This window comes from Cetorhinus maximus, chromosome 15 (genome assembly GCF_964194155.1).
Source record: "Cetorhinus maximus chromosome 15, sCetMax3.hap1.1, whole genome shotgun sequence".
Taxonomy (NCBI): Eukaryota; Metazoa; Chordata; class Chondrichthyes; order Lamniformes; family Cetorhinidae; genus Cetorhinus; species Cetorhinus maximus.
This window is the reverse complement of record NC_135893.1, coordinates 2756449-2781026: the sequence shown is the minus strand read 5'-3', so window position 1 is coordinate 2781026 and position 24578 is coordinate 2756449. Positions and strand designations below refer to the sequence as shown.

At 46.2% G+C, this 24578-nt stretch overlaps 1 protein-coding gene and 1 long non-coding RNA gene across 3 annotated transcripts in view; one reads left to right on the top strand and one right to left on the bottom strand.

Moving 5' to 3' along the window:
- LOC144690359 (uncharacterized) overlaps positions 1-11621 on the top strand; it is a 37125-nt gene extending 25504 nt beyond the window's left edge. Inside the window, exon 3 of the long non-coding RNA XR_013578871.1 lies at positions 11558-11621. This is a non-coding gene — a long non-coding RNA (uncharacterized LOC144690359). The remainder of the gene's footprint in view (positions 1-11557) is intronic.
- The window catches only part of phc2b (polyhomeotic homolog 2b (Drosophila)), a 286708-nt gene that overhangs the window by 53824 nt on the left and 208306 nt on the right, over positions 1-24578 (bottom strand). The gene's annotated exons all lie outside the window — the stretch shown is intronic.

Below are 24578 nucleotides of genomic sequence, written 5' to 3'. Positions count from 1 at the left end.
CCACCAGACACTCCCTCAGTACTGACCCTCCGACAGTGCAGCGCTCCCTCAGTACTGACCCTCTGACAGTGCAGCACTCTCTCAGTACTGACCCTCTGACAGTGCAGCACTCCCTCAGTACTGACCCTCCAACAGTGCAAAGATCCTAGGTTACTGCATTACACTGTCGACCTAGAGTATGTCTTCAGGCCTGCTGAATGCAACTCAAACCCACAATCACTGAGACGTGGTTGACAACTGCCATCCAGGTATCTGTTAAAATAATACTTCAAATCAAACAGCCATTGCTCATTCCCCATTGGAGATCAGCATCAGCCCCTCAGCACATCCATCATTGTGGGTGGTCCTGTCACACACACAAAGCTCCAGCCTCAACTTTTTCTAACGGAACAATAGTAAATGTTGGAGTCTCTCTCTCTCTCACAATCGGAAGGATTTTCTGCTGATTCTCTGCCTGAAAAAAACCCTGCCATTTATCAGTGGAAATGAATAAAAGCTATTTATTATTTGACTATTTGTATTAGTCTCTATCAACGACGGAGTGACTTGCCAATGCACTGATCTTATCAAATGGCAGGTCAGGCTCGAGGGGCTGAATGGCTGACACCTGCTCCTATTTATAACCTTATACACCCTTCAATATACAATTCAAGATTCTTCACCCACTCTCTGGGTAAGCAGTGCTGGTCAGGTAGGCATGCAGCTTTCTCACCCAGTTAAAAGCTTGAGAGTTCACATACTATCCTGTCACTTGAGTAACATAGATCGATGCTGACAATTGCAGGCAGTACTGGGGGAGTGTGGCATTGTTGGGGGTGCGGCATTGTTGGGAGTGCTGCATTGTTGGGGGTGCTGCATTGTTGGGGGTGCTGCTTCTCATTTAGACAAAAGTATACTTATTCGCTGTTTAAGTGATTAAAAGCTGCGTGGCTAATGACCTTTACTGCATAACCTCAATCCAATCCAAGTTAAAAACCTGTCTCAGACTAATCAATGGGACTTATTTTTGATTTAGTGCAGATCAACATGTAAACATTCCTCGCCCGCTCTGAAGTTTCACTGAGACTGAGTAAATATTCAGGGCACACAGCGTGATTACTGAAGCAAGTGAAATCTCCGTTAACCATCAGCTTCAAAGAGTTAGATCCAGTTTCCAATTACAAACACAGGTTCAACTCCCTGTCAATAAGTGATGGAATTAGTTGAAAATTCCTAGTTTCAGGGTTTGATGAACCCAGGCAGCTGCAGCTCTGAGGAATTCTCTCCGCTGTTGGGCTTTAGTGAATACAAGGCTCAGCTTTCCCGCTCTGTCTGGGCTGTTATCCGAAGACCAACACATCAGACAATTACCTGGATTTGTAAACTGAGCATCTGCAGCCTGACCCTCTGACAGTGCAGCACTCCCTCTGAGCCCAAACCCTCTGAGTACTCCAGTACTGAGCCCAAACCCCCTCCCCACACCGCCCCCCCTCAAAACCCCTCCCCACACCCCCCCCCGCTCCCCAAACACCCCCGCTCCCCAAATCCCCCATCCCCGCACACCCTACACCCCCCACTTCCCAAACCCCCTCCCCACCCCCCCCTTTCCCCACACACCCCTCCGCTCCCCAAACTCCCTCCCCAAACACCCCCGCTCCCCAAACCCCCCCATCCCCTCACACCCTACACCCCCCACTTCCCAAACCCCCTCCCCTCACACCCTACACCCCCCACTTCCCAAATCCCCTCCCCTCACACCCTACACCCCCCGCTCCCCAAACCCCCTCCCCACACCCCCCCGCTCCCCACACCCCTTCCCCACACACCCTACACCCCCTCCCCACACACCCTACACCCCCGCCCCACACACCCTACACCCCCTCCCCACACACCCTACACTCCACACCCCCTCCTCACACACCCCACACCCCCTCCCCACACACCCCACACCCCCTCCCCACACACCCCACACCCACTCCCCACACCCCTCCCCACACACCCCCCCGCCTTCCCCACATCCCCCACCCCACGCAGCCCCTCCACAACCCCTACATCCCCCATCCCTACAACCCCCCCATCCCTACAACCCCCCCATCCCTACACCCCCCATCCCCACACCCCCCACTAATCCCTACACACCCACACACCCCCCCTATCGCTACACACACTGAATAAACATTACAGATGGAGTAGAAACACAGAAACTGTGAAGAGGAGAGGATTCCATCTGCACCTTCTCTACCCTCCTTGTGCTAAGCAGCAACTAACTCCCAGCCCAACTTCCCCATGTCTTTGTAAAGAATGGATCCATCTCACAACACGACAGGGACAAGCCAGCCTGCCACTATTATCCTGCAGCTCCCAAACACATTCTTCGACTTAAGATGAAGGGTTAAGTTCACGTTTATGAGAATTTTTTGTTTATTTCTTCATGAACAGCACAAGAGACGGGTTTGTTCTGATTCAGCATCATTATCTACAAAAACAGATTAAACCCACAGTTCTTTAAGGTTAAAAACATATTGCAGCACAAAAAAAGAGCATTTGTAAATTCATAGCGATGGGAATTTTAATAAATGAAGATAGGACTGCGCCTTGCCCTCTCTACAGCAAACCAACGTCAGTCAACACACAATCAACTACATGTTGTAATCCACCCTGTTTCTGACTGATGGAACCTCTTCCTTGTGACCTGTGACTCTTCTCCACTCCTCCAGGCAGAACATTCTCAGCTCCAGCAAACTAATCGTAGGCATTAACTACCAGCACCCAAAAGATTTTCCACCCACCCACCTCAAACCCACCCCCTTTTCAGGGCCAGGTGGCGCTGACATCTCAAAAGTTAATGAGGCTCAATTTGAATATCTTGAGAGGTTGAATATTTTGTGAGGTTTATTAGCGGCCTTCAATGATTTGGTTATCTTGTGAGAGACTTCAGCATCTCTCAATAAATGAGTAAGTTAGTTGAACTCCAGCATTCTTCACAGAGATGCTTAGACCATAAGACATAGGAGCAGAAATTAGGCCATTCGGCCCATCGAGTCTGCTCCGCCATTCAATCATGGCTGATAGGTTTCTCAACTCCATTCTCCCGCCTTCTTTGCTTTGCGACATTATCAAGGTTCATTCACATTTACTGCTCTGCATTTCAGATCATCAGAGCTGATATATGTGCCTGTTTTCCATATTTAAAATATTTTTCTTATTCATTTCCAGGATGTGGGCATTCCTGGCTGGGTCAGCATTCATTGCTCATCCCTAATTGCCCTTGAGAAGATGGTGGTGAGCTGCCTTCTTGAACCGCTGCAGTCCATGTGGTGTAGGTACACCCACAGTGCTGTTAGGAAGGGAGTTCCAGGATTTTGACCCAGCGACAGTGAAGGAACAGCGATATATTTCCAAGTCAGGGTGGTGAGTGGCTTAGAGGGAACTTCAAGGTGGTGGTGTTCCCATGTGTCTGCCACCCTTGTCCTTCTAGATGGTAGTGGTCGTGGGTTTGGAAGGTGCTGTCTAAGGAGCCTTGGTGAGTTCCTGCAGTGCATCTTGTAGATGGTACACACACTGCTGCTACTGTGCATCGGTGATGGAGGGAATGAATGTTTGTGGATGTGGTGCCAATCAAGCAGGTTGCTTTGTCCTGGACGGTGTCAAGCTTCTTGAGTGTTGTGGGAGCTGCACTCATCCAGGCAAGTGGAGAATATTCCATCACACTCCTGACTTGTGCCTGTTTCAGAACTTCCTGATGACATTTTTAGCCCCTCACTTTGTTGCTGTAAACCCATTCCTTAGCTGGGTGACACAATCATGCTATTGTGGCCAACTCCTTTAGAACAATTCCCTTCACTCCCTAACAACAGTGTGTGTGATTGACCAACCAATCAACAGCTATGTGACCGGCCCATCCAACCAAAGAGCTGCATTTACCCAGACTCTTCCCAAAGCAATGGAAAGGGCTGAATGGGGTTCACCTCAGCCTTACGGTAAACCTGAGCTGAAGTGTAATTAAATAAACGTTTATCCAAGTCTTTTTAAAAACTAACAACTTTTTCCTAGAATTCTATCCGTTGCTCTGTAGGGAATATTTACTTTAGCCTGAGCTTTGTACATTTTGTACTCACATCCTCTTCCTCTCTGACCACAGTGGAAGTTAAATAACTGGCCTAATATTCATATTCCTCCTGTCGCTGCATCTCTCTGCAAAATCACCTGTAAAATCCTCTCTCCATTCACTTCCCAAAACCTCTAGAGTAAGAGTAAATCTCTAGAACCTGGATCTGGGATTGGCAACCTGAACAAGGACAACCTTTCTGAAAAATTGAATCAAAAACCCAATATCTTAACGGTATTACAAAAACGCAAATGATAATGAAGAACGAGAAAGGGCACATTTCAACTTCAGTTTTCTGTATGTTAATGTTGTACTTGTGAGAAAGTAAGTTTAAAAAAGCAAGAGAGGTCACTAATTAGCGTGGAAGGGGGTTTGTCCGACCACGGTCAGGAGGCACACGGGTCTTCAAAGATCCCCATACGGCTCTGCAGCTCCAGGGTGCAGAGAGCATGGTCTGGGTGAATTACCTCTGTCGTTTCTCTTTAACTTCCTCCAATGCATTAAGGGCCTTTTAAAGCTGCAGTGCTGACAATTCCGATTGCTAAAGGAGTTTATCTCACAAGTAGCTGAAGCATACAGACCGACAACAGCAGTTTGCATTTATATAGCGCCTTTAACAAAATAAAACATCCCAAAAGTGCCTCACAGGGGCATTATTAACGCCAAACCTGACACCGAGCCACACAAGGTGATATTAGGGCAGATGGTCAAAGTCTTACTCAAAGAGGTGGGTTTTAAGGAATATTTTAAAGGAGGAGAGAGAAGGGGAAAGAGCTTTAGGGAGGGTATTCTCAAGTTTAGGGTTCAGGCAGCTTAAGGCACAGACACCAGTGGCGGTGTGATTAAGATCGGGGATGTGCTGAAGGGCAGAATACGAGGAACGCAGATATCTCAGTGAGTTCTGGAGATGGAGGAGGTTACAGAGATAGGGAGGGGTGTAGGGGCTGGAGGAGGTTACAGAGATAGGGAGGGTTGTATGGGCTGGAGGAGGTTACAGAGATAGGGAGGGTTGTAGGGGCTGGAGGAGGTTACAGAGATAGGGAGGGTTGTAGGGGCTGGAGGAGGTTACAGAGATAGGGAAGGGTGTAGGGGCTGGAGGAGGTTACAGAGATAGGGAGGGATGTAGGGGCTGGGGGAGGTTACAGAGATAGGGAGGGTTGTAGGGGCTGAAGGAGGTTACAGAGATAGGGAGGGGTGTAGGGGCTGGAGGAGGTTACAGAGATAGGGAGGGATGTAGGGGCTGGAGGAGGTTACAGAGATAGGGAGGGTTGTAGGGGCTGAAGGAGGTTACAGAGATAGGGAGGGGTGTAGGGGCTGGAGGAGGTTACAGAGATAGGGAGGGGCAGGGCCATGGTGGGATTTGAATATAAGGGTGAACATTTTAATCAAGATGATGCATGACCGGGAGCCGATGTAATTCACAGGGCCCAGGGGTAATGGGTGAATGGGACTTGGTGGCGAGTTAGGATATAGACAGCAGAGTTTTAGATGGCCTCAAACTCCTGGAGAAAAGTCAAGCCGGGGAGTAACAAAGGCATAAATGAGGGTTTCAGCAGATGAGCTGAGCTGGGGCAGAGTTGGACAATGTTAGAGGGAGAAATGGTTGGTCTTAACATTGGCATGAATATGAGGTCAGAAGTTTATTTCATATTCAAATATGGCACCACAATTGTGAACAGTGTCTCAGATTGTTGTGGGAGTTGGGGATGGAGTCAGTGGTTTGGAATCTTTGCTCAATTGTCAGTTGTTGTACTGGCTGATTTCAGTTTAGGGAAGTGGTCAGATTCCACAAGTAATCTCACTGTCTCCAAGATAAGGACTGAGAGTTTTGGACAGTGGTTCCACTCTAGGAAACTGGAAAGCATGCTTGGGGATATTCAGCGAGTGCAGTGTGTCACTCACACAGGGCACTTAGTGGTCTTGTCACTGGACCAGTAATCCACAGACTCAGGGTAATTCCGGATGCCGGGAATCTGAAATAAAAACAGAAAATGCTGGAAAAGCTCAGCAGGTCTGGCAGCATCTGTGGAGAGAGAAACAGAGTCAATGTTTTGAGTCTGCATCACTCTGAAGTTCTGAAGAAGGATCATACAGACTCGAAACGTTAACTCGGTCTCTCTCTCCATAGATGCTGCCAGACCTGCTGAGATTTTGCAGCAGTTTCTGTTTTGACCCAGGGTAACGCTCTGGGGGCCCAGGTTCAAATCCCATCCCGGCAAATTTGAATTTGATAAAAATATGGAATTAAAAGTCTAATGATGACCATGAAACCATTGTCGATTGTTGTAAAAACCCACCTGGTTCACTCCTTTAGGGAAGGAAATCTGCAGTTATTAACCAGTCTGGTTCAGTTGTATTAAACCGCTACGAAGTCTTAAGGAATGAAACCGGACTGACCACTCGACATCAACTTAGGCACTGGAAACGACAACAGCAAACTCAGCCCTGTTGACCCTGCAAAATCCTCCTTACTAACATCAGGGGGCTTGTGCCAAAATTGAGAGAGCTGTCTCACAGACTAGTCAAGCAACAGCCTGATGTAGTCATCCTCTCAGAATCATACCTTACAGATAATGTCCCAGACACCACCATCACCATCCCTGGGTATGTCCTGTCCCACCGGCAGGACATGCCCAGCAGAGGTGGTGGCACAGTGATATACAGTCAGGAGAGAGTTGCCCGAGGAATCCTTAACATCAACTCCAGACACCATAAAGTCTCATGGCATCAGGTCACACATGGGTAGGGAAACCTCCTGCTGATTACCACGTACTGCCCTCCCTCAGCTGATGAATCAGTGCCCCTCCATGTTGAACACCATGTGGAGAAAGCGCTAAGGGTAGAGAGGGTGCAGAATGTCGAGTGTCTTGGTGGCACCACCACTGACTGAGCTGGCCGAGCCCTAAAGGACATAGCTGCTAGACTGGGTCTGCGGCAGGTGGTGAGGGAACCAACAAGAGGGAAAAAATATATTTGACCTCATCCTCACCAACCTGCCTGCTGCAGATGCATCTGCCCATGACAGTATCGGTAAAAGTGACCATTGCACATTCCTTATGGAGACGAAGTCCTGTTTTCACATTCAGGATACCCTCCATCGTGTTGTGTGGCACTACCACTGTGCTAAATGGGATAGATTTTGAACAGGTCTAGCAACTCAATGCTCTGCAACTATGAAGTGCTGTGGGCCATCAGCAGCTGCAGAATTGTACTCAACCACAATCTGTAAACTTATGGTCCAGCATATCCCCCACTCTACCATTACCATCAAGCCAGGCACTCAACCCTGGTTCAATGAAGAGTGCAGGAGGGCATGTCAGGAGCAGCACCAGACATACCTAAAAATTAGATGTCAACCTGGTGAAGTTATAACGCAGGACTACTTGCGTGCCAGACAGTGTAAACAGCAAGTGATAGACAGAGCTAAGCGATCGCACAACCAACGGATCATATCTAAGCTCTGCATCCAGTCATGAATGGTGGTGGACAATTAACAACTCACTGGAGGAGGAGGCTCCACAAATATCCCCATCCTCAATGATGGGGGAGCCATGAGAAGTGCCAAGTGGATGATCCATCTTGGCCTACTCCAGAGGTCCCCAGCCTCACAGATGCCAGTCTTCAACCAATCCAATTCACTCCACGTGATATCAAGAAATGGCTGAAGGCCATTTATTTACTGGATACTGCAAAGACTATGAGCCCTGACAATATTCCGGCAACCGTACTGAAGACTTGTGCTCCAAAACTTGCCGCTCCCCTAGCCAAGCTGTTCCAGTACAGCTACAACACTGACATCTTCCCGGCAATGTGGAAAATTTCCCAGGTATGTCCTGTACACAAAAAGCAGGACAAATCCAACCCGGCCAATTACCGCCCCATCAGTCTACTCTCGATCATCAGTAAAGTGATGGAAGGAGTCATTAACAGTGCTATCAAGTGACGCTTGCTTAGCAATAACCTGCTCACTGATGCTCAGTTTGGGCTCTACCAGGGTCACTCAGCTCCTGAACTCATTACAGCCTTGATTTAAACATGGACCAAAGAACTGAACTCCTGAGGTGAGGTGAGAGTGACTGCCCTTGATATCAAGGCAGCAGTTGACCAGGTGTGACATCAAGGAGCCCTAGCAAAACTGGAGTCAATGGGAATCAGGAGGAAAAAAAAACTTTCCACTGGTTGGAGTCATGCCTAGCAGAAAGGAAGATGGCTGTGGTTGTTAGAGGTCAGTCATCTCAGCCCCAGAACATCACTGCAGGAGCTCCTCAGGATAGTGACTGCAGCAATTCACCAAGGCTCCTTAGGCAGCACCTTCCAAACCTACAACCACTACCATCTAGAAGGACAAGGGCAGCAAATACATGGGAACACCAACACTTGGAAGTTACCCTCCAAGTCACTCACCATCCTGACTTGGAAATATATCACCGTTCCTTCACTGTCGCTGGGTCAAAATCCTGGAACTCCCTCCCTAACAGCACTGTGGGTGTACCTACACCACATGGACTGCAGCGGTTCAAGAGGGCAACTCACCACCACCTTCTCAAGGGCAACTAGGGATGGGCAATAAATGCTGGCCTAACCTGCAATGCCCACATCCCACGAATGAACAAAAAAAGCTCTCATATATGGGTAAATGGTTAGTTACTGTGTAAAGCAGCAGGAGACCCTTTCCCTTAACCCCATAATTAACCCTTTCCTAGCAAAGAGTTCATATCTTTCAGGTGAGAAAGAGGAGAAAACTGAAATAGAAAAACAGTAGGTAGGCAGTAATCCAAATGTGGATTTACCAACAAATTACACATGTTTTCAATAATCTCAACTAGGCTGACGATGAATCCAAGTGATACTGAAAACAGCTTCATACCGACTGGGCACATTTAGTGATCAATAATCAAGGTCAAATCAATACTTTCACTAATGGGAACACATCCATTACACACTCGAAACTCATGTGTTGTTTCTTAATGTAAATCACCTTGAATTTACATAAATCAAGATAACATGCCATTCCTATTTGTTTAATTCATCCCCAAGATGTTTTGAATCTCTCCCTGGCCACACAGTTTAGTACCAATAGCAAATTTGTGATATTAGAAGCTTTTCTTCGATTCAGTGAATAGCATATCTTCCTGCCTATTCTGTCTTCATTGTTCAGAGCTAGCATCACTTTCGCATAACGCCCGATCCAGGAAATTAGTTTATGGTTAATTCTTTCAGTCTTAATCTTTTCAAAAGCTTCACATACAAAACCTTATCAAATGCTTTGTTAACTATGTAATTAAGTTATATCGATTGGATTATCCACACAAACAGTTGTCAAAGCATTACCGAAGGTTCATGAGATATGATTTACTGTCCTGATTTCACGATGACCTCTTCTCACTGTCTCTCTACTCTTTAGATAAACGCTGGCACCAATCCTGCTTCTTCCCTCACCGACTCATGGGGTAGAATTTCCCCCAATTGGGGGGGGGATTGTGTGGGGGCGGGCGCGGGCCTGATTGGGTCAGCGCCGCCATTTTACGTGGGCGGGCCAATTAAGGCCCACCCAGCGTGACACACACTTGGAAACGCTGAGCGCTCCCTGTGCGGACAGGGGACGGGTTCCCTGAGTCGGGGCCTGCACACGAAAGAGCGCAGAAATCTCCCCGAGGCACAGAGGTGCCACAGGGAGATAAGTTTTACCTTTTAAAAGGTCAATAAAGTGGAGAAATAATTTTTATGACACGTCCCCCTCGTGTGAAACTGTCACATGAGCTGGGACACGTGCATTAATTTTAATAAAAATTGGTGTGAAAATTTAAAATCCTTCATGAAACCTCATCCCGCCCGTGGATGAGGTTCCACGAAAAATGCAAAGGCCGCCTGGGCTCTTCACCTGCCCCCCCGACAACCTTGAGGTTGGACGGGCAGCTCAGGTAATTGCTTAATTGCCTTTTTAAATGGCCTTAATAGGCCTTCAACAGTTCGTCTCCGCAGCAGAAAATCTAAATGATGCGCGGTGATGTCGGGTCACACGCCCAATGTCACCCCGCGTCGTTTTATGCCTCGGCGAGTTGGCCCCACCCCCGCTCGCCCAAGCCAAAGATTTAGGCCATGTACAGTTCTGTAATTCCTTGATGTATTTCTCGATCACAATTGGAATATTGAAGTAACACGAAAGCAGATGTTATTAATTCACATTCCCGGGACAGAGCTGCTTTACAGGGATAGATCCTTTTTTTTAATATATTCGATCACAGGATGTGGGCATCGTTGGCTAGGCCAGCATTTACTGCCCATCCCTAATTGTCCTTGTTCAGAGGGCATTTTTTAAAGAGTCAACCGCATTGCTGGAGTCACATGTAGACCAGACCGGGTAAGGACAGCAGATTTCCCTCCCTAAAGGGCATTAGTGAACCAGATGGGTTTTTACAACAATCGGCAATGGTTTTGTGGTCATCATTAGATTTTTAATTCCAGATTTTTATTTGAATTCAAATTCCACCATCTGGTGAGCCCAGGTCCCCAGAGCCTTACACTCGGTCTCTGGGTTACTAGTCCATCCACAATACCCTAGGCCACCACCTAGCCTTCAGAACCTAGTGACCTCCCATCTGAGCATGAATTCATAAAATCTACCGTTGACCATCCTTCAGTTCTGGGCTAGTGTCCTGTGTTTATAAAGCTTCAAAATACATTATAACCTGGGTGTCGAATAAACGTTTTAGCCTGGAAATCCCAGCTCATACAGAAGACAACTTCTCCATTTACTCTATGGGTCTTGCTGTTAAAAATACCTGAAAATGTGGTAGCTTGTCAATGAGGTGTAACTGGATTTAACATCATAACAACTGCTGAAAAACTGGCAGAGAAAAACACGTTTTTTAAATATATAAGCAAAGTGTCCCCTGTCGAGCTATCCGAAAACAGGCAGTGTCCAACAATCCGGGCCTTTTTTAAAGCTGCCATCCCCTGAGTTTCCCTCCTCACTGACACTTTGATCTAATTGGCTGGGAAGCTGTTTGGAGCAGCTCCCACTCTACCACCAACACTTCACTGAAGTGCAGCGGGAACCCCATTTACATAAACAGAGCTACTGCCACACTTCCGGTAAAGTAACACTGATGGATCTGAAGCAGCTCCAAGATATTTCCTGGCTTATCTTGCAGCATTCTGTATTCCTTTCTAAACTGCCTTGAAAAACACACCCCCCACACTCTAGACGCCTGACCAAGTCTGAACAGCCTGATCCGTAATCCAGCATGGACTCAGTCCTAAAGTTGTCGGTTTTGAAACCTGAACTTGTATTTGTACAATGTCAAACTTTTTAAACTGATAAGAATTTGCAAGTTTCTTCCACTTGTTAACATTTTAAAAGTTCGCTTATGATATTTCAGCTTCCATTGCACACGTCCCAATCATTTACTCACTCCCTGTAAAATTTATAAAATGTGAAGGATATTCAGTGTGTTTTACTATTACTAGGTTTGCTAGTGGAAGAGGATGCTTCAATGTGATTGGCTGTTTTCTTTGATGACATCACTGTGGCTGGACACCTGGAGATCCCTGGGTTTGGCTCCAGATTTAAAGTAATGTGGGGAAAGGGGAAATCCACATCACAAGAGATCATTAGATCTTTGTGGGCAACTTTCCTCAAGGTCAGCGACAAGCAACATCACTTCACTGCTGAAGCCAAATCTGGGCCAATAAAATTCTCCCAGCTCCCCCCCACCCCCCAAATCTAAAGTTTCAGCAGAGACCTTAATTCTTTGATGGATGTACCTGATACTCCCAGGTTCATATTCTGGTATTTAATTGGAGACTTACTCCCTGTCGCTGATCTCCTCCCACATAACAAAGTAAAAGGCAACGGGCTGGAAAACCAAAAACGATCTAGTTTTTGGGATTTTCTTGTTCCCCGTGCCTGTTACTCATATTTTGGGAATCGTAAAGCTGTAAACAATCATCTTTAGTCAGTAATGGAAACCTATTTCTCTAGATATTTATAATACCCACAGCCACCTGACTACAAACTGGCAAATCACTTCAGAATACTCTTAGGCCTGAGCACTCCTGAAAATAGCTTCCATTGATGGAGCACCTTTAACGTTAAAAAGCAAAAATATTCCACAGGGCTTCACAGAACAAACAGACACTCCCCAAAGTGCTGAAAACAGCCCTTTGATTAACAGAAGCTGGCCAGCATTCCTGTGTGCACATGAAGATCACCTGCAAATTTCAGCGGCTGATCAGTGACACTGCTGTGACCACCCTGCAGTGCTGACGACCAACAGCGCTGGCCCTGCTGCAACACTTCCCAGATCCCACCACCAGCTGCACCTGTAATGCATCTCGACGAACACTGCATTATGAGCAGAGGTGCAGAAACCAATAGTGAGTCTGCAAGAACATTAGCTGGAGTCTTCCTTTGTACTGTCGAGATGTCACAACTGGCTAAAACATGTTGTGGAAATTAGACTGAATAACATTAGGAGCAGAGACAGAGTCCCTGAGTAGGAACATATTTCAGCAAACACCATAATTCATCTGACCTTGGCTATATTCTACCTAATCTAGCATTCTAAATCTAAACAAAACCACTCAGCTCATGCACAGGGATTTATGTATCCGATCACTTTGTACTGGATGTGGAGTCCTTTCCTGTGTGGGTCAACAGTTAAATAAATGAAAGTACAGAAATCCCTTAAAGAACAGGGGAGGCAGGACAGACACATCAGTTTAGATCTGCAACATGGACATTAATTTTGCTCTGTAATGGAGAGTTAAGACTCCCACATAATACAGTTCAAAGAACAGGGAGAATAAGCCAGATCTGCCAAATGTGCACCAGGGTTAAAAGAGTGTCCGGTTAATTAGATCTTATAATTAATGACTAAAAACTGAGCAAAGGACAATGGTTTCATGTAGTAATCAGATATCTAACTTTAGCTATCCAGGAAGTTAATTAGTTATCTAAGGTCTTTAGTCAACCCATGAATATGCCAAATCATGAATGAACAAAATTAATTGTTTTCTCTTAAAGAAACAACAATTGTTTGAGAAACTTACCATTCCTGCCATTAGTAGGTTGATAAAGAGTTCCGTTGTCAGTCAGTCTGGCTGTGATACCTTGTGTCCTCATTATTCTCCACTAGAATTAATTGTTTCTGTGCAGACCTTTCCTGCCAGATTAACCCCATTAACACCAGCCTCACAAATTACCGTTACCCTCTTGGTTTACAGGAAGTTTCTCCAGGAATGAGATTGCACAGTGTGAGCGGCTGCAATATTTAACAAGCTCCTTTAAAGCTCACTGCCCTGGGGAGCTGAACGGTTCCTGGGAGGCTTCCTGTACTTGATGAGGACGCCTCGAGAGCGTGCTCAGAAATAGCCCATTATAAATAAAGTGCAGAGGGAGAGCCTCTCCCCACCACCCACCCCACCCCCCCTCCCCCACCAACCCCCCTCACTTCATCTCAGTGTGTGTGGAAGCCATTTAGCTTATGCATTATTTACGTAAGGATAACATTATAAAACCTCTTCAAGCAGAAATCACTCTGCTTTCAAACACCCTGCAGTTCTCAGCTCTCCGAGATCCAACCGCTAACAGTCTCCGGCAGATTCCAAAACACTGATGGCAGCAGAACAGACACTGCAGCTATCTAAACAGCCCTAAACCTCAGGAAAGCTCCGGCTGATGCTGCCCATACCTTGCAGCCCTGCTGTTAGGCACAGTCCTCTCTGCTGTTAGGCACAGTCCTCTCTGCTGTTAGGCACAGTCCTCTCTGCTGTCAAAATGATACAGTGAAGGGAAGGGAAGGACTTTGAAAACCTCAGGACATCCCAAAGCGTTTTTACAGCCAACAAAGTACATTTGAAATGCGGTCACTGTTGTAATGTAGGAAACACAGCAGCCAATTTAATTTGTGCACAGCAAGCTCCCACAAACAGCAATGAGACAATCTATTTTAGTGATATTGGTTGAGGTCAAATATTAACCAGGATATCAGGGGGAGCTCTCCTCCTCTTCAAAACGATGCCATTAACATCCAGAGAGCAGAAAGGACCTCGGTTTGACATCTCAACTGAAAAGCTCGGACAGTGCAGCACCCACTAAGTGCTGGCGCTGGAGTGTCAGCCTGGATTATGAGTTCAAGACTCTGGAGTGGGACGCAACCCTTATTTGGCACCCAAACTCTCAATCTGCTAACTCCGAGGCGATGCTACCCACTGAGCAACAGCTGGCACTTTGTAAAGAAATGGCTTTATGCATCTCCATTAGGGCAGAGAGGCTGTTTGCTCCCCCAGATGCACTGGGGGCACAGCACTACCCTCTGCCATGGCTGCTGGGCAGGTTGACTCGAATGTTCATTACAAGCGGACACTTCAGTTCAATGAGAAGGTTCACCAGCCCCAAATAAAACTCTAAGTCACAATTCTCAATGCAAGTTTGTGCACAAATTGTTTTTGTGTTGCTGCTGAGGTGCCATCCCATAATACAACGGCAATTCTAAAGCCCCAGCTGACTCCAATTTCATGCAGCCCTGTACAATATAAACCCAACATCAGGCAATGGAAACCTGCTGCTCTCACTTTCCAATTACAAATAAAATCGCTCTCGTGTATCAAGCAAGAAAGAAAATGTCTCCACTAATTCGAAAGGATTGAGTTCAATAATTATCTTTTGTATCTTTAAACAGCGCCTCACCCCCTTTTGAGGGATCATTCACTAACTCAGGCTCCAGACCGCTAATCCCCCTTTACATATCACTGAGACATTGTCTGCTTCACTCTTCATGCAGCTCAGGATTAAAGGTAACAGCAGCTTTGGGCCAAGCTGTTTGATGGGAATGAAAGGATTGCCACCTTATTGGGAACACTGCTGGCTGTTCAATGCTGAATTTCCAGCAATAAATCTAACAAGGCCTGGGACAGTAAAGGTTCATCTCTGGGGAATCACAAATTAAAATCAGGGAACAGCATTAGGAGAGAATTAATGCAAACGCCATAATCCTTGAACCATCTGCAGCTCAGAAGCGGATCATTTGCGGAATGTTACAAAGAAAAATATCAACATTCAAAGTATTCATCTGAAGCTAGATTAGTTTTCATTCAATTACGTGGTCTCATCTAGTAACTCAAAATGCAAACTTTACCAATATTCTCGGCTTGGCTATGTAGGGTAATTCAGGCTGCAAGATTCAGTGAGAGGGGTCAGCTTCATTAGCAATCTCTCTATAGCTCAGTTGATAAGCGCATTGCCCAGTCTTTAACTGATCTATAGAAACATGTAAATCCCAGGTTGGCCCATGGTGAATTAGTCAATCTCAACTAGGCTGGTGATAACACATCAGGTCTGCATCAATGTTTCACCACACAAATCACCTGATCAAATGCCACCCTCTCCTGCTCCTTCTCCATACAGCAACTATTCGATTTCCTGTTGAAAGGATGGTCAATGGCAGAAGATTCCAAATTCAAATCCTTCCATGGCCTTGTCCTTCACCATCACTGGAACATCCTCCAGCCCTTCAATCCTCCGCATATATCATCTACAAGATGCACTGCAGGAATTCACCAAGGCTCCTTAGGCAGCACCTTCCAAACCCACAACCACTACCATCTAGAAGGACAAGGGCAGCAGATAGATGGGAACACCACCACCTGGAAGTTCCCCTCCAAGTCACTCACCATCCTGACTTGGAAATATATCGCCGTTCCTTCACTATCGCTGGGTCAAAATCCTGGAACTCCCTCCCTAACAGCACTGTGGGTGTATCTACACCACATGGACTGCAGCAGTTCAAGAAGATAGCTCACTGCCACCTTCTCAAGGGCAATTAGGGATGGGCAATAAATGCTGGCCTAGCCAGCGATGCCCACATCCTGTGAATAAATTAAAAAAAAGATTTATGCGCTCCTCCAATTTTGGCCTTCTGCAAATGGCCCAGTTTTAACCACTCCATCATTGGCACCATGCTCTCAGCTGTCAGGGTCCTGAACTCTGGAATTCTCTTCCTAATCCTCTCCACCTTTAAGACGCTCCTTAAAACCTAACTCTTTGACCAAGCTTTTGGTCATCTAATATCTTGCTATGTGGCCTGGTGACAAATTTTGCATGAATTATGCATTTGGGGAAGTTTTACTATGTGAAAGGTGCTATATAAAAGCAAGATGTTGTTGTAACCACCCTCCCTATGATGAAGACTTTTTGCAATCTTCCCTTGAATTCTTTTTGTGATTATCTTAAATTTGTGCATACTAGTTACTGAACTGGCTTTGGTGCAGTCTACGCTATCATGACCTTTAGTAACCTTGAACGTGTCCTCTAGGTTACCCCTTGATTGTCTTAATTCTAGTTGAAAAAAAACCTCAAGTTTCTCAAGTCTCTCTTCATAACTGCAACCCTTCATCCCAAATGAACCTAACTTGCATCTTTTCCATTGCTCGGTATGCTTTCTATAATGAGGTGCTTGAAGTCTTTTACAGATCTCTAAACATGGCTCCTCTATAGGTTTGCAAAATTTCAAAATTAAGTTAGTTCAAAATTAAGCTAACTCCTTGCTTTTGGATTTTATACTATACAGCAGAGAGGATTTCCTTTGAACTTTTCATTGCCCTTATCAATTTACACTGCCACTTTGAACAGTGTGTATATCTGGACACTATGATCCCACTGTTTTTGTACCCCATTCAGTATCTTATTATCCAAGGTATATTTCCTTTCGCATTCTTGTCTCCAACATATATTACTTCACGCATTGAATCATATCTGACACCTTTTCCCCAATCCTGATTCTCACCTATGCCCTCCCACAATCTTCCAAAGTTTCTTCAGATTTTGCCACGTTTTGCAATTTGTTGTTCATTCGAACATTTCAGTGTTTTACATTCGAACATTTCAGTGTTGTTCATTCGAACATTTCAGTGTTGTTAATTCAAACATTTCAGTGTTGTTCCTTCAAATTCCCAAGTTGGTTTATACAATAACCAAGAGCAATCCCAACAGATTGCAACACAACGTCACTCACCACATCGTTTTAGGCCAAGAAATTACCTTTGCCTTTTTCTTTCCAGCCTCCAATCACCTGTCTGCCAATGTGGCCTCATTTCCCCTAATTCTGCAAGGTTAGATGAGCACGGCCTGCCTTATTGAAGTCCATGCTGATTAACACATCTCCCAAGCCCTCAGAAATCTCATCCTGCATTATAAAGTTGTCAGTACCTCCAATCCTGCCCATACTGCGCCAGAGGTTAGCTTGCTCCAGCCCCAGGCCCCAGGCTGGTTAGGCCATATGCCAGCCTGCAGTACTGGCAACAGGAGCCCAAGCGAATTCCCGCGTTAGGTCTTGAAGACTGCCGGAGGCCCGGGGTAGCTCCGGGCAACAATCCTGGGCCCCTTCCTGGAGTTTCAGGTAGGTGCATCCCACAGGATTCGTGCTGTCAGCATGACTACCGTGACTGAGTGCAGGCTACCCAAAAACAGGAGGCATCACAGTCCAGAGCAAAGCTTCAGCTGACACCCGTGTTTCTAATTCAGTCACCATGTTGGGGACCAGTCTCTTAGTGTCTAAGGTCAGAATGCTGATGAACTAGGCCTAACCCAGCAAGAGGCAACAGTGCACAGGATCAGACAGAGGGGAGAACATTGCAAAAGGTTATTTAGCCAAAAGACAAATGAAATACAGGTAATTGTAAGGGATCTTTTTCCTGGCAACACTGATTTCTGAAGCGGTTGACACCATTTCCTGATGAAAACTCTCCAGTGTCTCTAAGTGATGAGGCTATCCTGGGGGTGTGTCTAGACAGTGAGGCTGTTTAACAGTCAACAGCATCAAAACTGAGCCTAATCCAGAACTCGGACCGCATCACCATTGATGAACTTTCCAGTTGGAATATTTCTACTTTTGTTTATCAGAGTGTGTTTTCAGTATCACCATACATAATCTACAGAATTTACAACTTGGAGCCTGGATTTTTCATTTCTTTTGCTAACTGCAGTATATTGTTGTTTTCCATACTGGAGATGATTAATGAGCAGTGAATCGAAAGAACTTGCATTTACATAGCACCTTCCATGATCTCAGGTCATTTTGAAGTGCAACGGTACGGGCGCTCCGACAGTGCGGCGCTCCCTCTGTACGGGCGCTCCGACAGTGCGGCGCTCCCTCTGTACAGGCGCTCCGACAGTGTGGCGCTCCGACAGTGCGGCGCTCCGACAGTGCGGCGCTCCCTCTGTACGGGCGCTCCGACAGTGCGGCGCTCCCTCTGTATGGGCGCTCCGACAGTGCGACGCTCCCTCGGTACGGGCGCTCCGACAGTGCGGCACTCCCTCTGTACGGGCACTCTGACAGTGCGGCGCTCCGACAGTGCGGCGCTCCGACAGTGCGGCGCTCCCTCTGTACGGGCGCTCAGACAGTGCGGTGCTCCCTCGGTACTGCACTGGAGTGTCAATCTAGTTTGTGTGTTCTGGTCTCTAGAGTTGTCATTGAACCCACAACCTTCTGACTCCAAGGTGAGAGTGCTACACTTTGAGGCAATGCAGGCACCTTAATTGTATCCACAACACTGGATTAAAGAACAAGGTTATTACTAATCTCATGAATAGTGCAGTTCTGGTTCAGACACCTGCTATCCAGCCAGTGAGTAGCTATTAGTGCTGGCACTGCATAATGCAGTTTCTCCTCAATTCACTGTCAGTTCTCCCTGATCTAAGCACTCGTAGCCTTAACTGAACCTTTTCATGCTTAGACAAAGCATCTACTTGAGGATATTGTCCCATAGACAATAACCATTTCTTCAGCAAATCCTCTCAACTCTTGAATACCACAGAAAGATCTATTCATCAGCTTGGTGTTTTTCAAATGACTTTAACTAGGAACTGATTGAATAGGTATCCTTCAACTTGCAAAGCATGAAAAATCAATTTAATAGCTGATAACCATGAGTTTGTTCAGCTCTGGCTTTATCAGTGCATGGTCTTGCTTATCTTGAACTTATATACATGATATCCCAGTTATTACAATATAGAAACAGGCCTTTCAGCCCATCTAATCTATGGCGGTGTTGCTGGTCGACATGCACCTCCTACAGCCTTTCTTTACCTCAGTGAGTGCATCATAAACCGTTCATTACCCAATGGAGACACTTCTGTCATAAGCTGGTCCTCATGGTGTTTGTATGAGGTAGAATTGTTAACCATTGTGCATAGTTACTACAAGGTCCAATACTGGAAGAAGCTCTACGGAGAAGTTGGACTGCACAGGTGGGTTGAAAGATGAGAATAAAATGCGACCTGCCAACAGTACAACGTAAACATCTAACGCTTCACTCAGAGTCAAAACACACGAGACAGGTCTACAGCAGAACTCATGTCACCTCCCTTACATTGGAATGTAGCCTCCAGAGGGAATACTGCCACTTCCATTTGCAGATCTTCCCCCAGTGACTGGTGAAGGTATGTACAGACCAACAAGGGCATCAAACATCTAGTCAATGTGGCCAGGCAGCTTGCCCAGCCCAGCCACTGTCAGGCAATAATAGCAACCGTTTATGTGTGAATTCTACCCTCAGTAATGTGAGGAACATCAGAGTCAGGAAATGAAACCTTTTTCGTTTCAAAACCATAAGAAGCTGGGATGAGGGTAAAAGCTCTTTCAACTCTGCCCCCAACAATGCACCTCAGTCTCAATGCCAGGGGAACATAACCCTCCTCCAGGGCAGCAACGTGACGCCCATTTCCAGAGCCACTCATTCCCTAACCTGGGAGATTTCCAGGTTAGTGTTGCAGCAGCAGCATTCGGAAGGGCCAGAGTTGTTGGAATGCAGAGTTGTTGGAGGCTTGTGGAACTGGGGAGGTTTCGTAGCTGGGAAGGGAGGACTTTGAACACAGATTTAGAATTTTAAAATCAAGGCATTAAAAGCAAGACACTGGGGGGAGGTAGTGGCATAGTCACTGTAATGGTATTCCAGAGACCCAGGGTAATGCTCTGGGAACCTGGGTTCAAATCCCACTATGGCAGATGGTGACATTTGAATTCAATAAAATAAAATATGGGCTGATGATGACCTTGAAACGTTGTCAATGGTCCTAAAAACCCATCTGGTTCACTGCCATTCTCACCTGGTCTGGCTTACATGTGACTCCAGACCCATAGCAATGTGGTTGACTCTTAAATGCCCCCTGAACAAGGGCAATTAGGGAGGGTAATAAATGCTGGCCCAGCCAGTGACGCCCACATCCTATGAACGAATAAAAAAAAAACTGAGAGCCATTGGAGGCCAGTGAGCACAGGAGTGAATGGGGTGTGAGCTAGGATACAGGCCTCAGAGTTTTGGATGACCTCGAACGAAGAGGAGGATGGGAGGCGAGCCCAAGAGAACAATGCAAGAGTCACATCTGGAGGTAACAAGAGTATGAAAAGGAGTTTCAGCAGCAGATGTAGAGACGAGTGATGGCGAAGGTGTAAGTTAGACGGTGTTTGTGATAGAGAGGATAGGTGTTTGGAAGTTCAGCTCTGCATCAAATGGGACACCAAGGTTGTGAACAGGCTGGTTCTGCCCCAGACAGTGAGCTCATGCCAACAGGGAAATGGATTACAGCTGCCCAATCTCTTCTCCTCCCCACCCCCTGCCCTGATATGAGAGCCTCAGATCGCAGATTTGATCTCATTAAGGGGAGATGAGGTGTTGTGGCTAGTCACAGCATTCCCAGGCTGGCTTCAGAGATTTCTCCAATGGCTGTGTACAGGAGCAAGGAGCATGTGGGAGAGGATTTGTTTTTTGTTTGTTTTAATGGCTTCGGCATTGAAGATAGATTCCAGTTTGTATTTCCAACATCTGGAGACAAGCTCTTTACTTTGTGGGTGTGGGAGGGGGGGGTTGTTGTGGGTGTGGGGGGTAGGGGGCTCCCATGTTTGAAAGCAGCGGTATTAAGCGGTGCGGGGCTCCCATGTTTGAAAGCAGCGGTATTAGGCGGCAATTTACTAACAATTTTCAGCATCAGCACCGTCGCTGATGTCTATCATTCCTGAGTCTCCAAAGTCACAAGCCGGTTTGATCCTCTGTTCTTGGCACTGACAGGGTTAACAAAGTTAAATACAAACCCTGGCCGATTGTGTTGACTGACAGAGCGAGCGAGCCTCTCTATAGCACACAGGGTTCAGCAGCCTGCAGCTGGCCTTGTTTTAATGGCAGGTCAGGCCATTGCTGCCTTTGTTAGTTCAGCTGCCTGCACCTTTATAAGATCCAGCCTGCAGAAACCAAGCAGCAAGTCACTGCTTGGAATCAGCGTGCAACACACTGAACAGACCATTCCCCAGCATAGCACATACTTCAGTTTGCAAACAAAGACACTTGGGTTCATTTCTAAGTACAAATATTACCCTTTCACAGATGGCAAATTAAGAAAACGTACCAGGAACTCAACAAATTTAAAGGCAAGTCAGCATTGAGTATTCTGGCTCTGTAGGAGGAGGGTGATCACAAATCCCTAAGCAATATGACAAGGCGTCTGCTGTGTCTCAGTTGGCACCACTCTCACCTCTCACTCAGAGCCTGTGGGTCCAAGTCCCACGTCAGAGGCTTGAGTTCCTAATCCACGTTAACGCTCCAGTGCGGCACTGAGGGAGGGAGTGCTGCACTGCCAGAGGTGCTGTCTTTCAGATGAGACGTTAAACCAAGGTCTCTTCTGCCCTTTTAGGCAGACGTAAGAGGTCCCCTAGCACTATTTCAAAGAACAGAGGAGTTCTCCCCAGTATACCGGCCAATATTTATCCCTCAATCAACATCATTTCAGTGCAGATAAGTGTGAGCTATTACATTATGGTGAGAAAGATATGGAGGTCACATAATTCTTGAAAAATAAGGTCTAAATGGGTTAGAGAAGCAAAGGAATCTGGGAATACAAATGCAAAAAAAAAACCTGCCACTCCTTAGGTTGACAAGGGCCATAAAACAAGCAAACCAAACATCAGTTATAATTTCAAGAGACTATTTCTAGAGGGTTAGAGTTGAAAATAGGGAAATTACTCTAAACTCGTATCAAACCTTGGTTACGCCACACTTGGGGTAGAATCTTACCCATGGCGGGCGGGTGGGGGTGGGAATGGAGCTGATCGCCACCCGCGATTGGCTGCACGCCGCCACTTTACGCGGGAAGCCCAATTAAAGCTCACCCAGTGTAACACGCGGCCGGTAGTGCTCAGCAGGTGGGAGGAGGGAGAGGGAGAGTCGGGACCTGCGCTTGTTGTGCGCGAAAGAGTGCTGCAATCTCCCCGAGAGGCACGGAACTGCCTCAGGGAGATGAAGTAGATCATAAAAGTTTTTTAAAAAATAAAGTAAAAAATTATTTAAACATGTCCCCTTGTGCGACAGTGTCACGTGAGCTGGGACATGTTTGTGAAGTGTACAAAAAAATGTATTTATTTATTTTATAAAAGCTCCAGGAAACCTCGTCCCGCCCGTGGATGATGTTTCCTGAAAAACGCGAAGGCCGCTTGGGCTCTCCGCCTGCCCGACAGCCTTAAGGTTGGACGGGCAGCGTTGTTAATAAGGTAAATTACTTTTTTAATGGCCTTAATAGGCAGTTGACAGTTGGGCAGGCGCTCAGCCACCTCCGGTGCGTGCTCACCGAATGAAATATCAACATGACGTGTGATGACGTCGGGACCCACGCCCAAGCCATCTCGCGTCATTTTACGCATCGGCATGTCGGATCCACCCCGCACGCCTTTGCCAACATTCTGCCCTTGAAGTACAGAGCACAGTCTGGATGCAATATTATAGAAAGGGTGTAGAGGCACTGGAGAGGGTACAAGGAAGATTTACAAAGCTGATACCAGAAACCTGTGGGTATACAGATCAGGAAAGGATCGACAGGCTGGGTCTCTATTCTCTTGGAAAAGAAAGCTAAGGGGTGACCTGATAGAGATCTTTACAATGATGGAAGGTTTCGATACAATGGATAGAGAGATAGTGTTTCCTCTTGTGGGGAAGAGCATAATTAGAGGCAGTCAATATAAGATAGTCACCAAGAAATCCAATAGGGAATTCAGGAGAAACTTCTTGACCAAGGGAGTGGGGAGAATGTGGAACTCGCTACCACAGGGAGTGGTTGAGGTGAACAGTGTAGATGAATTTAAGGGGAAGTTGGCCAAGCAAATGAGCGAGAAGGGAACAGAGGGGTTACGATGACAAGAGTTAGATGAGGATGGTGGGAGGAGATTTGTGGGTGATATAAATGCTGGCATTAACTGGTTGGGCCAAATAGCCCGTTTCTGTGCTGTATATCCTTTATGATAATCTCGTTATCTGGTCATTATTGCACTGTTGTTTGTGAGAACTTGCTTTTTCCAAATCAGCTGCTGTATTTCCTACATTACAACAGTGATTACATTTCAAAAGCACTTCACTGACTGTAAAGTGTTTTGCAATGTCCTCTAGATGTGATTGCTGCAATCTAAATGCATGCCTGTCTTTTTTATAAAGGTTTACAATAAAACATCCATCTTAAATACTTCAGAACGAGTATGAAGAAGTTTATATCGTGAGTATGTTTACATCACAGCTCATTCAATTTCTAAAGGAATTAATTTCAAACATTGAACCATAGAGAAGTTACAGCACAGAAGGAGGCCATTCGGCCCATCTTGTCCATCCCAGCCCGAGGACACCCAGGTGCCCTTTCTAATCCCACCTTCCTGCTCCTGGCCCATAGCCCTGCAGCTTACAGCACTTTAGGTGCAGATCCAGGTACTTTTTAAAAGAGTTTAAAGTTTCTGCCTCTACCACTAACTTGGGCAGCGAATTCCAAACATCCACTACCCTCTGCATAAAAATGTTCTTCCTCATGTCCCCCATACACCTTCTGCTACTTATCTTGAATCTATGTCCCCTGGTTCTAGAATTCTCCACCAAGGGAAACAATTTTATCTTGTCCACTCTATCTATTCCCCTCATAATTTTGTACACCTCAATCAAGCCACCTCTCAGCCTTCTTTGTTCTAAGGAAAATAACCCCAACCTATCCAATCTCTCCTCGTAGCTACACTTTTCTAACCCTGGCAACATTCTTGTAAACCTCCTCTGCACTCTCTCCAGAGCTATTACGTCCTTCCTGCAATGTGGTGACCAGAACTGTACACAATACTCCAGTTGAGGCCTCACCAGTGTTTTGTACAATTCCAACATTATATCCTTTCTTTTATATTCTATACCTCTGCCAGTGAAGGAGAGCATTCCATATGCCTTCTTTACAACCTTGTCTACTTGAACTGCTGCCTTCAGGGACCTGTGTACTTGTACGCCAAGATCTCTCACTTCATCTAGCCCTCCTTAGTATATTCCCATTTATTGTGTAATCCCGGTAACTGTTTGACCTCCCTAAGTGTATGACTTCACATTTCTCTATGCTAAAATCCATCTGCCACTTTACCGCCCACTCCACCAATCCATCTATATCATTTTGGAGGTTATGGCTATCCTCTACGCTATCCACTACTCGGCC